Below are 12,602 nucleotides of genomic sequence, written 5' to 3'. Positions count from 1 at the left end.
GTGGAAAAAGGGCAGCCAGGAAAGATTCTATCAACTTGTTATAAATTTCAAGTCAATTCCTTTGAAAGGATATTTGTCCTTGTAGACTTTGGTGCAATTCTATTTGTTATTTCTAAGATGTATCTGCCTTTCTTCTACTTCATGGAGACACAGATTTCTTTTTTTTTTAGTCCAATAAGTTTATTTTTGAAAATGTATACAAAAAATGTTGAACCGTTTTATGCATCTTCAGCAGCTGGAGCATCTCCACCCTTGGTGTTCCTGGTATATATCACTTGTGCTCTGTGTTTGGAAACCAGCTTAATCAGACCTTTACTAAGCAGTTTCTGGAGGGCTGCTTGGGCTAGAGAACCCCAGATCTTCAGTCTCTCTGAGACTACTGCAGGCGTGATGAGTTTTTAGTTGGGGACCTCCTTGCAGAGTTTGTCATATGTTGCTTTGTCAAACAGAACCAGATTGTTGAGCTTGTCTTGAACTTTTCCCTTGGACCACTTCTTCTTCTTAGCTTTGCCCCAGATTTGTTCATGGGATCTTTGTCCTTCTTGGCCGATTTCCTGGCATCTTTCTTCTTCTTATCATCCTTGGGTAGCATGGTGAGGCTTCAAGAAACTCCTGGTGCTGCTGCCTCCAAGCTAAGATGTCGGACAGAAAGTGAGACACAGATTTCATGGAGGAAGTCTGTGACAAAGCTAGAGACTATCAGCTGCTTTTGTCTTCTTCAGTAAGTAATTTCTAAGTGTGATAACTGAGTTACAAACCAGTATGTCTTCCCATGAAGAAACAATAAACTATGAATTGGTTGGATCACTAAGGAAGACATTTTTAGGGTTTCTGAAAGCATTTGAAGAATAATAAATTTTATCCCATGGCTTTTCATTCCAGGTTCTGCCAGACATATTTTCCCCATAAAAACTTTTGGAAATAACTCATCTCCTACCTTTTAAGCTTTGTGGAAATTTCTTTTTTTCAGTCAAAGAAAAACAAAGTTTATTAAAGACTCGCCATGTTGGGTAGAATCTTAAGAAGCCTGAGCATTGGCTAGACTCTTAAGGAATCTGAGCCTTTGTGATGCTTGTATTGACAAGCGGGCCGGATTGAATTTCAGCTAGATTGAATCTGAGCACCTTCATGGAGGCAAGATGGATCTTATATACAGAAAGGCTGATGTCTAATGCGACCATCTAGGGGTGGTCAAATAGTATGGGGTGATGGGGGGGGGATTTCTTTAAAAAGAAATTAATCAGTACACTGCGCCCAAATCATTTATTGTACACAAATCATTTCCCTTCACATACTTGAGTTAGTGAAATCGTATAATCTCCCTCCTATATCCATGGAACAACGTGATATGAGTCCCATAATTGAAATAAGCTCCCTCCTCAACTCCATCTCTCAGAATTCGTATTTCCTTCTAAAGTATTATACCCTGTCTGGGAAGTTTTTCCTGATCTCTTTATCCCCCCAGTTTCTTGGTGCTTTCTCCCTCTGTAGTAGCAATTAGATGTTGAAGATCTTTCCCACCCATTAATAGGCCATGTGACCTGCTTATGTCATAGGAAGCCTAAGTTAAATGTGGTGGGAGGAGCTTCCTGACAGGAAAAGGAAATTATGTCACAGAAAATGGAGAGAGAGAAAGATGTCATGGCTACTGATGTCTGCTGATGGCTGCCCTCGAGATGGTTATTACTGAACAGGCTGACTTAGTTGTACTCTGAGTTTGTTTTGGGGAAGACTCCAGCAGGGGGTTGGAGAGGTTTTGGGATGGCCAGGCTCCAGACTGTGATATGGTGTTTTAAGTTCCTTGCTGTTATGATAAAGTGGGCTGACTGGTTGTGGGAGATGAACATTTGGTTATGGGATATGATTTTCTGGTATCTGAATGAATGTTATCCTTCTTTTATCTTCTTTACAGAGAGTCTCTCATACCTTGAAATACAGAACTACATAGGCATTTTTTTCTTTTTTTTGGAGGAGGGAAGGCAAGGCAATTGGGTTTAAGTGACTTGCCCAAGGTCACACAGCTAGTAAGTGTGCCAAGTGTCTGAGGGCAGATTTGAACTCAGGTCCTCCTGACTCCAGGGCTGGTGCTGTACTCTCTGTGCCACCTAGCTGCCCCACTATATAGGCATTTTGACAATTACCATCTACATTGTTATTATTGTCTTACTGTTTCACCCTCCGAAAACTGTCTTGTCTTTTAAACAGGTGTATATGATTTTCCTGTAGTAGAATATAAACTTCTTTAAGGTCAGCCCCTGATAATTTTTTGACTGTATCCCTGCCAGCTATCACAATACCTTGCATGATATAGGTGTCATATTTTTGTCATTGTTGTTGTATTGGTTTAAATTGGTCCCTCTTTGTTTGTGTAACTTTAGTTGTTTCAGGTCTCCCTAGCAGCAGAACTCATTAAAAATACAAAATTCATTTTTTTTACAAGAAGACTGGAATAAAAGAAAAAAGAACAAAAGAGACTTCTTGTACAAAATGACTAATCTGGAAATGTTTTACACAATTGGACTTGTACAACCTATATCTATTGCTTACTATCTCAGGGAGCGGAGAGGACAGGGAGGGATAGAATTTGGAACACAAAACTCAAAAAAACCCTCAAATGTCAAAAAGTGTTTTAACATGTAATTGGGGGGGTATAAAATATATTAAAATAAACAAATAAAATAAAATAATGAAAAAAATTATCTCACCGATAGAACAATCCTTCCTTAACCCTTTGTGATGTGGCTTCTGACCTAACCATTCAGTTGAACCAGTTCTTTCCTAAGTCACCAATAATTTCTTATTGCCAAATCCAATGGTATTTTCTCAATCCTTCTCCACCAGTCTGCTGCATTTGACACTTTTGACAACCCTCTCCTCCTAGGTTTTTATGACATCTCTCTCATGGTTTATCTCCTACCTATTTCTGTGTCTGCACCTTCTCAATCTCCTTTGCTGGCTCACCTTCTGCATCATTACCCTTCACTGTGAGTGTTCCCCAAGGTTTTGTCCTAGATCTCATGATCTTCTTCCTCTGTATTCTCATTCTCTCTCTATCTCTCTCTCTCTGTCTCTCTCTCTCTCTCTCTCTCTCTCTCTCTCTCTCTCTCCCCCCCTCTCTCTATCTCTCTCACTGTGCGTGTGTATTTGTCTCTTTCTCTCTATGTCTCTTTGTGTCTCCATGTCTCTCACAGTAATTTCATTGGCTTCTATGGGTTTAACTATCATCTCTATGCAGACAACTCTTATATCTACACATCCAGCCCTAGTGCCTCCACTAAGCTTCAGCTCTAGATTGTCAATTACCTTTTCATTTCAAACTGGATGTCCCAGAGACATCATAAACTCAACGTATTTGAAATTAACTCATTATCTTTTATTTAAACACTACCCTCTTCTAAGTTTCACTGTTTCTCTTGAAGGTAACATTATCCTTCTGGTGTCCAAGGAAATTGTACTCATAATTTTCATATTGTCTTGGATTCACATTTCCTCATCCTATATATCCAAACGCTATCCAAATCTTGCTGTTTTGGCTTATACAACATCTTTTGTATCCAAATGCTTCTGTCCACTCACCAAACTGCCACCTTTGTTCAGGACATCATCTCCTCTTATCTAGATTATTGTGGCAGCCTCCTAATGGGTCTGCCTGCCTCAAGTCTCTCTCCACTAACGTCCATCCTACACACTATTACAAAAGTCATTTTTATTACATGCAGATCTGATCATATGAATCACTCAACTCCAGTGGCAGTATCTTTAAAATAAAATATAAATTACTTTATTTGGCTTTTAAAGTTCTATGCAACTTGATCATAACCTAATTTTTCGACTTCATTGGATACTATTCCCTCTTTGATACTCTGCTATGTAGCCAAACTAGTCTTGTCTTTGTGCCTCATACAGAGCACTACATTTCTTATCTTGGTGCACTTTGCATTAACCTTTCTCTAAGTTTGAAATGTGCCTTGTTCTTACCCCTGTCTCAGATTTCCTTTCTTCTTTTAAGATATGGTGCAGGCACCATCTTTTGCATAAAAACTTTCTTGAGTCTCCCCCTCCAAATTACCTTTTCCTTAACTACTTTGTGTATGACTATATTTGAGTTTATACTCATATTATATGTGTTTTGTATATACTTGGCATTTTCCCCACTAGAATGGAATTTTATTGCATGTAGTGACTGTTTCATTCTTTCTAGTTTTATCCCAGTATCTAGTAGAATGCCTGACACTTAGTAGATGCACAATAAATACTTGTTGGTTGATTGGTTAAAGTTCTGGTTTGGTGGGTAGGAGGGAGGACTTAAATCAATACTCCAGGATCTCTGGTTTTGGTCATGAAATATTTTAATCCAAGGTGGAGATAGCTTCTGTTTGATGATAACCTTTGAGAGTTGCTATGGCTGAAAAGTTGATTACACAACACTTGTTCACACACTCTAAATGTTAGACAAACTGGGTGAGGTGATGTTCCTTGCACTTGCCATTCATCTCCCATGTCTCTAAAGACAGTTCTATTCTTAGAATGCACTCTTCTTGTGTTCAGCTCTTTAGATCTTTAGTTCCTTCATGGGTCACCAGGAGCTATTTTCGTGTGCGTGTGTGTGTGTGTGTGTGTGTGTGTGTGTGTGTGTGTGTGTTTTAAAGTTAATTTTATTTTATACTCAAGGGCCAGAACACAAATACAGAATAGAGAAAAGTAACAAAACATAGAATAAACTTAAATATTGAAACTTAAATAAAAAGAAAGAAAAAAGCATGCCATGTGCATAGCAGAGCGTGAGAGGACTCAAAATATACAACAATAGATTGTCACTTTAAGAAAGCCTATATAATAAATAATACATGTTGTTTTGAGAATTGTCCATCTTTTCTTTGTTTCCTTGTGAGTTTTCTTTTGTTCTCTGATGTGCACTTTTTTACTTTGTTCTTTTTTCCCTGCCCCCACCTCACCCCCAAAGGCTACAATAGAGTTTAGATATATTTCTCTGTAGCTACAGTTATATACATACATATATATATATACACATAGATATATGGACATATACTTTCCCAAACACACTCTCCTCCTAATCTTTGTTTTTATATTTGTGCATATCTCTTGTTTACTATCCCTGTGTTATTTTCTACAGGAAACCTTTCCTTATCCTACTATTTATTAAAATCTTCATTTTCAAATTTTCTTGTGTTTACTTATCTGTTTATATACTGTATTTCCAATTACAGTGTAAGCAACTTGAGGGAAGGATCTTTTAAATTTTTTCTTTGTCATTTTATCCTCATGGCCTTACACTGAGTCTTGCATATCCGACTAGACTGATTGGGTCAAGAGCTCCTGGTGAAGAACTTTATCATTGTAGATGATTTTCTCTTTTTCACAATTCATTGTATGTTTAATTTATGGAATAAAATAAGCATTTACATAACACAGTATGATAAAAAGATGATTGCACATGAAATGGCAACTCTATTATGCACAACTTGATATTCCTTTTAAATATATAATTATCACGTAAATTTCTTTTTTTTTCTTTTCCTTTTTTCTTCCCTCCCTCCCTTTCTTTTTCTCTTGTAGTTTTAGAGAGTTACCTGGGGCATTGAGAAGTTAAGTGATTCACTTGAGTTCATGCATTGAAGATACGTCAAAAGATAGGAATTGTGTCCAGGTGAGGTGTTACTGACTCATAAGACAGATGCCCACCCACCATACCATGTTGCCTCTGCTTCAGGGACATGCTGGAACCAGCTCAAACCTAGTTAAATTTTCAGTGTGCTCATTTGCACTGGAGAAATTAGCAAACATTATGAATAAAGGCTTGATTCATTATTTTGTTGATTGTCCAGACAAGAAAGTAATGGAGGAAAAATTAATAATATAGATTAAACTTAAAAATGTCATGCATATGGATTTCATCCCCCCCAAACTGGTGGTTAGACATTTATCAGCATACTCCTGCTCTTCTTATACATAAAAAGTTCTTAACAAATGTTTGTTAAAGTTAATCGAAGATGTTTTCTATCCATTGTGTCTAGATTAGCCAAAGAATTTTGGTATGTAGTTGAAGTTTGGTTCTTTTTTACTATATACACTTCAGTGTATTTAATTCTTCCAAGCTGCTTTCCAACTCTGTCTCATATTTTCAATGCAGATGTTATTCTGGTGATACTGTACAGTTGCAGATTTTAGAACACGACAGTCCCCAAGGAATCAGTTTCATGTGCCCAAATGGCTGATAAGGACACATGGTAGGTAGGTGCCAATATGCCATAGCATATTTGCATTTCTTATGATAATGTATGTTATGTTCATCAAATCTGCAGATGACATATGGTGTGGAGTGAAAGATAACGCAGTTGATGACAGGGTCAGATTCAAAAGGACCTTCACAGATTAGAGCAGGAGTTCTTCACCTTTTTTTTAATTGTAGACTTCTTTGGCAGTCTGGAAAAATCTATGAACTCCTTGGAATAATATTTTTTAAATGTTTTTGACAAAAATACATAAAATTATGAAAGATATCAATTATATTGAAATTTAGTGATTGCATTATAAAATAAAAACAAGTTCACAGACTCTGTGTTAAGAATCCTTGATTAAGACACTGGGCTAATCTCATAAAATAAAACTTAGTAGAGATAAATATAAAGTTTTGCACTGGGTATAAAAAATCAGCTTTATAAGTATATGATAGAGGTGGCATGGGTAGATAGCAGTTGTTTTGAAAAAAGATTTGGGGATTTTAGTGGAATTCAAGTTTGAAAAGTAAATATGAGGCAGCAATTTGATGTGGCAGTGAAAAAAAAATGAGAGCTTGGGCTGTATTAAGAAGAGCAGCTCCTTAAAGTGCCAGGAAAAGGAGGATAACAGTTCCACTGTACTCTGCTTATTTGATTGCATCTGAATTTTTGTGTTAATATCCTGTATCAGAGTTTGGAAATCAACAAACCAAAAAAAAAAACCAAGAATTTTTTAGGCACCAATGAGCTAGAGTGTCTAGAGAAAGGCAGCCAGGATGGTGAAGGATCTTGAGTTCAGCCCATATGAAAGTGGTTTGAGAGAACTGAGGATGTTTAGCATGCAGAAGAAAAGATTCAGTGGGGATGTGATACCTGGGTTCAAGTATCTGAGGAGCTATCATCTAGAGGAGGGGATTAGACATCCCATTTGGCCCCAGAGTGCTGAAGCAGGAACAAGGGATTACAGGAGGCAAACTGAGGCTCAACATTAGAAAGAACTTCAATCAATCAATCAATGAACATTTATTAAGCATCTACTATTTTCTAGACACTGTGCTAAGCACTGGATTCTAACCATTTGAGTTGTTCTAAAGTGAAATTGGTTGCCTCAAGAGATAGAGGATTTTGAGTTGTTCTAAAGTGAAATTGATTGCCTCAAGAGATAGAGGATTTTGCCTCCATGAATGTCTTTGAGCAAAAGCCTGACACTGCTTGCTGAGGGTGTTATAGTGGAGATTACATTTGTCTGGGGGTTGTATGGACTAGCTGGGTGCCGAACTCCCTTTCAACTCTTACATTCTATGATAATCTCAAGAAGTGACAAATAACAAATATAAAGAAATACTGGATAATAATAAATAATAAATTTTATAAATATAACAATAACTTAATACTTTCTAGTAGATTATTGGGAGAAATAAATTCTAAATATAGTCAACTAAAGAAAAACAAAAGGGAAGTTTGGTTTCCTTAATCTTTAAGTCCACTTGTGTCATCGTTTCATGGCTAGCCTTAAAAATAGATTATAAATCATATTGTGTAAAAAAAATATCAGAGGCAGCATGACTGAATGGGTAGAGAACTGACTTTGAAGCTAGAAAGTCCTGGGTCCAACTCTACCTATTGACACAAACTCTGTGTAATTCTGAGCAAACCACTTAAGTTCTCAGTGATCTAGGTAGTTAACTGTCCATAAGTCACAGAGATGGTGCTGACTAGGATTTCCCTCACCCAGGAGCTCTCTTATCAGTGAAATTACAAATACAGTCTTTATCACTTTTGAGTAAATTTTAGGGACAAACTATCTCTTGACATCTTATTGTAATGTCTAATCACTGTATGGAGTCTTCTTAGCTTCCCCAAGACTGTGATAATGGACATAAAGTTGAGAAGATTTCAAGTAGGGACTCAATGGTTGACTATACATCTGATGACCAAGGACCAACTGAGCTTAGGCTGGTAGACTCACTATTAGTATAACAGGCAGAACATTTTTCAGATGTGGTAATTCATGAAATCCCTAATATGTAGACCAGCTACAATTTTAATTGTTCAAAGGAGGATGCATACAGATGAAATCAGAGATCCACAAAGCATTGAAACAGAAGTATGGCAAAAATAGAGTAGGTATTAGAAGATAGCCTCTCACAAATATCAGGTTCTTCAGATTATGGATGCCTTTCCTGAATTTGGTGCTATTTTCAAGTTTGGTTCAAAGGAGATACTCAGAGGGATTTAATAGTAATTCTTCTTATATTTGTGGCCCATACAAGCTCTGGGATATCCTTATTCTAAATGGCTGTTCACAAAGATGAGTTTTAGATTCCAGACCAAGCAACATCTTCTCCTTAAAATTCTGGAGAGGGAGGTGCTGAGGAGTAGGGGATGATTCTCTAATGTCATCAGCTCAAGGCCCCACAAATGTATTTTCTCCTTCAAATTGTCAGTTAAACAAAGGACATTTGAAGGAAGACAGTATCTGGATCCAGAGAAAGAACTAATAAATAGAAGTATGTATAGAATGATTTTACATGTGTTAGTCTAATGGTAGCAATCTCTAGGTAGGGGGAGGGAAGGAAAAAAAAGAAATTTACATGATGACTTTATTATATATTTAAAAAGAATAACAAGTTGTACATAGTAGAGTTGCATTTTCATAAGCATCATCTTTTTTTATTATAGCATGTTATAGAAATGCTTGTTTTGTTCTGTAAATTAAAAAAAAGTAAAATAAAAAAAATTAGTCAGCTACCCAAAAATGACTTTTAGAAAGGTGTATCTACTAAGGTGGCACAGTAATAATAATTGATATAAAATCCTCTCTTCTCTTCCCTCTGAACTCTGGGAAAACTCCCCAACTAGTACATTCAGAATCCAAGGGTTAAATGGGCTCAGCGTTAGAGAGCCTATATGACAAAGGCATAAATCAGAGCTCCCAGTTGTCAAAAATATTTTTCTCCTCTTCATGGGATGTTCAATATATTCCTTCTTGGAATTTTTTTTACTTTCTTTCCTGGGCTCATTATAAAGCCCCTAATCTACTTCTAATCTGTCTTTGCCTTCTGATGGAGATATTGTCATCTATTCATCTGGGATGCTCTTAGGCCATCCATGATAAGGTTAGAAGTCAACATCCTCAAAGCCTTTTGAAACTCACAATGTCTTCTTCCAGCTAGTAGGGGTTAGTGGGTGGAGAATATCTCTAGGAGTGGGAAAATTGAGGCCTTGAGGCCACATGTGGCCCTCTAGTTCCTCAAGTCTTTTGACTGAATCCAAATTTCACAGAACAAGTCCCCTTAATAAAAGGATTTGTTCTACAAAACTTGGACTAAGTCAAAAGGCCTTACCCAAGGACCTAGAAGGCCCCATGTGGCCTCGAGGCTGCAGGTTCCCCACCCCTGATCCTAGGCCTAGGCCAAAACTGAGTCCCCTCCTTTCTACTAGGGTGGGTTTTCCTCAGAGATTTCTTGGAATGCTCTTTACCAGTCTGAGGAATTTCCCAATTCCAGATAACTTGATGTTTTTGTAGAGGTCCCAGAGAGCATCATGGAATTCCTTATCCAAATAAAATATTCTTTCTGTTTACCATCATTTTACTTCATCCGAGGACTTTTCAAACTTGGTCTAAAGCTTTCGATTGACATTGGTTGAGTATCCTATAATTGACTTTAAGTAGGGTGATTTACTTGGTTTTCCCACCCTTACATATTCTGAAGTCCCTATGACTGGGAAAAAATAAAACTCTAGAAAACTTTCATAACTGAATAAACTAGCATAATACTTCCAGCATTTGGCTCTAAATGTCCACTCACCTTCTCTATTTCCTCTTGATATGGGAATTCTCAAAAGATACTTTACTGATTAATTTATCCAGGTGTTAAAAATAAATTTGAATGTAAAAGAACTAAATAGACAGAAAAAGCACTAGAAAAGGATATTTTTTTTTTCCCTAATAGAAATCTGTACCTTTCAGGAAATTCTTTTGGGAGTGGGTCAGTTTGATTATCATCTGAATGTGGACTACTCTCAAAACATTCTTTGTACTTTCAGTGCATAGATTTTTAAAAAATGTTTTATATGTGCTTTTCTTTCATATTGATGTTCAAGGAATCCTCTTCCTTCTCCCCATGGAATTCCTTTTAACAAAGTATAGCTAAGCAAAACATGCCTACGTCAAAATCCAACAGCGTGTACCATTTTGTTGTTGTGTTGTTCAGTTGTCTGACTCTATGTGATCCCATGGACAATAGCACTCCCGGCCCTTTTATCCTGCACTATCTCTCAAAGTATGTATGCCATAATACACACCTATATTCCACCACTTCTCTTCCTTCCAATGGAGGTAGATGTGTTCCAGCATCTTTAACCTAGTCTCATATTGCCTTGGACAAATATTGTTTTTATAAAAATGTCATGAATAACCTTCTGGTTTGTTAGAACATGGGGGAATTTTAGACCACCTTTCTCTCAGCTGTCAAGATAACAGAATGAAACAGAATCACCTTGAGGGCAAAATTATCCTCAGTGAAGTCACCTGCTTATAATAAATCTATCTTCTAGCAACTGAAGTTCTATTTTCCACTGCTTGAGAAATCTGGTTAAGGAGCACCAATTCCTCACTAGCCAGAAAAAATGTATTTCCTTTCCTTTTCTTTTGATGCTGTTTTTATTGAATGTCCTTTGGGTCTTATAGAGGAGAGGTCTCACCCCTCCCCCACTTGAATGTTTTCTGGCTCCCAGATGTAAACATCATTGCAGTGAGTGTGGAATTTGCTTTTTACTCTTCTCTAAGGTTCACTGATGCCTACGTTTGCAAATCTAGATGCACAAATTATGTTTCTCCTTGTACCATAATATATGGGTCAACCAAAGAGGCTTGCAGGAGGTGACTAAGGCAGTTACAGCTGAGGTAGATTGTCATGATTTCCTTACTTCTTGCATCCTTCTTGTAAATTTCTAAAGTTTTAGGTAGAAATAATTTAGAAGCTTACCACTTCAACCCTTTTTTATAACCTGCCATTCTTTTTGTCCCCATAACTCATAACTGAGGATCAGAAATAAACTGATGACTCATGTTTCCCAAATTGAACTTTTCTTAACCATTAGCCATTTGATAAAAGGGAAAGAGAAAGAGGCTACCACTTTAAAATATCATTCACTGGCTCTCTCATGGAAAAAATAGCACTCTTTTCAAGTTCATGCTATTGTTATCATTCAAAGAACAGGCTTAGTTTCTATATTTTTTCCCTTTCCATTAAGGTTTATTTATACCACTTTCCCTACCAAGGATATAATTATGAATCATCCATCTTCAATTACATTTTACATAAAAAAGGCTTGTCGACCTGAAAATGTTATTGTGTATGGCTCCTTTCAATCTGATTTATTCCCATCCATTAAAATCTCCAGTGTTAAAACAGTAGTTTTAATTTCTTGGCCTATAGATGCTTTTGAATGTCTTGAGGACAATGTAAAAACCAGTTTGATTTGTGTTGTTTAATTTTCATATTAATCACATCCATCAAACTTTCTGGGATGTCTTCCCAAGACACCTTGGTTCCTACACTTCAGCATAGGAAAAGACCCTGAAACTCATCTTCCTCTTCTGAGGATGAAAAACATTTTTGAAGTATGGTTTATGTTGCAGGTAAATAGTACTCCTGGAGGTGCTGAAGGAGAATGTTTTTGTCTCTGGCTTGAAAACCATGGAAAGGTCAGTTTATTTTAACATGATCATAGGCAAGTCAAAACACTATAGCCAAGGCAGCTTGACCTCAATATCTGGCAAGATATTTGACTGTATTATTAAAGGGATGGTTAATGAACATCTAGAATAGGGAGCAATGATCACACACAAAAAAGCTATTATGCCTCCAACAAGATCAGGTTATGCCAGACTATTTTTATTTCTATTTTGACAGAGTTAGTAGACTAGTAGATTCTGTATACATGCTTTATCTATATTTTATAAAAGCATTTGGTAAAGTCTCTCTTGCTTTTTTTTTGCAAAAGATGAAGAGGAATTACCTAAGTTGATTTATGAATGATGGAATGGCCAGACCTAGAGAGGATTCATACATAGTTTCGTGATATTTCTAGACATTGATTTCCTTATATGTATGAACAGAGAATTAAATAGATGTTTTCTATAATTTCTGCTTAAAATCACCATCATTTTGTGATCCTTAGTAGTGGGAACAGAAGTGAATGTCTTAGGTAACGATATTTCTCTGCATATATGAAAACACTACTATCTAAATGCACAGGACTTTTATGAAAAGATAAATAATCTATTTCTTGGAGGAAAGTTATAATAAGAATAAAAATAATGTCAGGTAGACCACCCCTCCAGCATTTTAGGAG

At 36.7% G+C, this 12,602-nt stretch overlaps 1 pseudogene; it reads right to left on the bottom strand.

Annotated features, from left to right (window-relative positions):
• Positions 1-218: 218 nt before the first annotated feature.
• Positions 219-592, bottom strand: LOC118845473 (annotated as a pseudogene).
• Positions 593-12,602: the final 12,010 nt, after the last annotated feature.

Source organism: Trichosurus vulpecula, chromosome 4 (assembly GCF_011100635.1).
Source record: "Trichosurus vulpecula isolate mTriVul1 chromosome 4, mTriVul1.pri, whole genome shotgun sequence".
Classification (NCBI taxonomy): domain Eukaryota; kingdom Metazoa; phylum Chordata; class Mammalia; order Diprotodontia; family Phalangeridae; genus Trichosurus; species Trichosurus vulpecula.
This window is presented reverse-complemented; position numbering and strand designations above follow the sequence as displayed.